The sequence below is a fragment of the Urocitellus parryii genome, chromosome Y, assembly GCF_045843805.1.
Source record: "Urocitellus parryii isolate mUroPar1 chromosome Y, mUroPar1.hap1, whole genome shotgun sequence".
NCBI lineage: Eukaryota > Metazoa > Chordata > Mammalia > Rodentia > Sciuridae > Urocitellus > Urocitellus parryii.
The window spans coordinates 16020619-16023389 of record NC_135548.1 but is presented as its reverse complement, the minus strand read 5'-3'; the positions used below and the strand labels follow the sequence as shown (position 1 = coordinate 16023389).

At 36.1% G+C, this 2771-nt stretch overlaps 1 pseudogene; it reads right to left on the bottom strand.

Annotated features, from left to right (window-relative positions):
* Positions 1-449: 449 nt before the first annotated feature.
* LOC144250943 (carnosine N-methyltransferase pseudogene) lies at positions 450-1370 on the bottom strand (annotated as a pseudogene).
* Between the last annotated feature and the right edge of the window lie 1401 nt (positions 1371-2771).

The following is a 2771-nucleotide window of genomic DNA, read 5'->3' as shown; positions in this document are numbered from 1 at the left end:
GCAAATAAAACAACAATTCCACATGTTGAATGTAATGGAATCTTAAACTTCCAAAAATAGCATATGAAATCCATATAAAATAATACAAAGGCGATTATTATAGACTTCAATACAATCAGTCATTACAATGGCAGACTTGTGACAGTTTCATGAAGACACTGGAGATTAGTTTTTTTTCAACTGAGAGACAATTGTGGGCTTCAGTGAAAAAGTATATATGAAGGTTATTTCCTCCATTTTTACTTGTGCAATGGAAACCTGCATTGCATACTTTATTTATGAACAAAAGAATTGGTAACTTAAAGTGAGTAGACACTATTTCTACATATTATTAGGAATAAGAAGGCACCACTGATTTGATGTCTTGTAATTACTGATAGTTGATTTTGAGTTGTTTATCTCAGCATTTGTTCTTATTAAACTTTTCTCAGTGATATAACCTAAAACCATTATTGTGGCTTATGAACTACAAATAAGACAAATTCATAGTAGTATTTCATCATAGAGAAAATTTTCACAGTCTATGTTGACAATACGTATTCTTTGTCCACCTGTACCTGGAATCTATTTTGCAGAACAACATTGTTTATATCCTCATAGCTCAATTCTATGGAAAATTCTTTGCCAAATTTTCAAAGTGGTACAGCAGAGAACCAAGATTTATCAAAATTCACCTGGCTTGAATGTGTTTCATATTGTATCAATATAGTCAGTTACATTGTGAGCTGTGCCTATGCAGAAACCGGTGGCAATATATTGCTACCTACTGCAGTATGAATAAATCTCCTGAAAATCTTCTGCTGTCAAACAAAATTTAGAACCAGGAGGAAGACTGTGGGGGTCAATATCAGGGAAAAAATTAGTGGCATCTGATCTTCTGATCTGCCATTATTGCTAAACAGGTAGATCCAGGAATAAAGTGTATGTTTATTAATTTTAGAACATGTGTTCAGAACAAGGTTGAGATAAAAGAGCCTAAACAACAACAACAACAACAACAACAAAAACACTTAATTCCTACCCTTGACAAGGATCACCTAGCACAGCTAATTCCCAGTCCAGATTTCCTAGTTCAGCAACAGGTATCAGAATAAGTTCTTTAGTAGGATCCCATCTGTCTTAAAAAAATTCAAAATTTCTTTAATGATTAGCTCAAAAGCCAGGCAGAGAACTGCACTTGCATTTTTCTTACTCTGACGGAGGTTGCCTAAGCCTCCCCTGCAGCCCTTGTGCAGCTGAGAAAGGGTCAGTGGGAGGCAACAGTGTTGCTGGATTGCCTGCTTGGCCCTAGGCATCTCAGCCTTGCTGATCCTAGCTACTGAAAGCGCTGTGGTGGCTAATTTCCTCCAGATGGCGCTCGTCGCAGACATGCCTGGAACAGGCTGCCCACCCCGCCCCCACCAATCTCAGGGTTCCAAACACACTGGGGTCTGACTGATTTTCAGGTACTGAGCTTGTATGGCCTTCAAGGAGTGATTGTAGTTGCTTTCAAGTATATAGATTAACAATAAAGTGCTTTAATGTATATTTTCATGATATAATTAACAAATTTGCATGAATGTAAGACAAAAAATTCTTGCAAATTGTCAAACTAATATTGAGTGTTATCTTTGTAGTATATGAAGTTTGATCTCAATGTCTTACCAAATTATCTATTCTCTGACACTGCCTGTACCTGGGCATCAGAGATATATGTAAATTGGAAGGTCTGCAGTATAAGTTGGTTGGCTAGCTGGGATAAGATTTATTCCCAAGTATTTTAAAAATAGTTTTTTGTTGTAAATGAATACATTTTATGTATTTGTATTTGGTGCTGAGGATCGAACCCAGTGCCGCATGCATGCTAGGTTAGCGCTCCACCACTGAGCTACTAACCCCAGTTTCTATTCCCAAGTATTTGTGAGGCTATTGTGAATGAGATACTTTTCCTGATTTCTCTCTCTGCAGATGCATTACTGGAGAAGAGGAAAGCAATTAATTTATGTAAGTTGACCTTTTATCTTGCTACTTTGTTGAATTTGTTTATCAACTTTAGAAGTTTTCTGGTGGAGTTTTTTGGGACTTCTAAATATAGGATCTTGTCAACAGCAAACAGAGATAATTTGAGTTGTTTTCCTGTTTGTATCCCTTTAATTTCCTTCTTTTGCTGGATTGTTCTGGTGATACTTTTAAGGACTATAGTGTATAGTAGTGATGAAAGTGGATACCCTGTCTTGTTATTGATTTTAGAGGAAATGTCTTCAGTTTTTATCCCGAAGTATGATGTAGGCCTTGAATTTGTCATATATAGCCTTTACAGTATTGTAATAATTTCCTTCCATTCCTAGTGTTTTAAACACTAGGGTTTCTCCAGTATTTTTAACATGAATGGGTGATGGACTTTTTTGTATAGTTTTCTTGCATCACTTGGGATAATCACATGATTCTTATACTTAATAATCACATAATTCATGTGGTGAATGGCATTTATTGATTTGCATAAGTTGAACCACCCTTACATTCCTGGGATAAAATACACTTGATCATGTTGTACTATCTTCCTAAGTGATTTTAAATGTGGCATGTCAGGTTGTTATTTTGGATTTTCACATCAATTTTCATCAGGAATATTGGTCTGATATGTCTTTGTCTGGTTTTGGTTTCAGGGTGACACTGGCTTATAGAGTGACATCTGACAGTGTTCCTTCCTTTTCGATTTCATGGAAAATTTTGAGGAGAAATGGCATTAGTTCTTTTTTAAAAGTCTCACAGAACTTAGCTGAGAATCCACC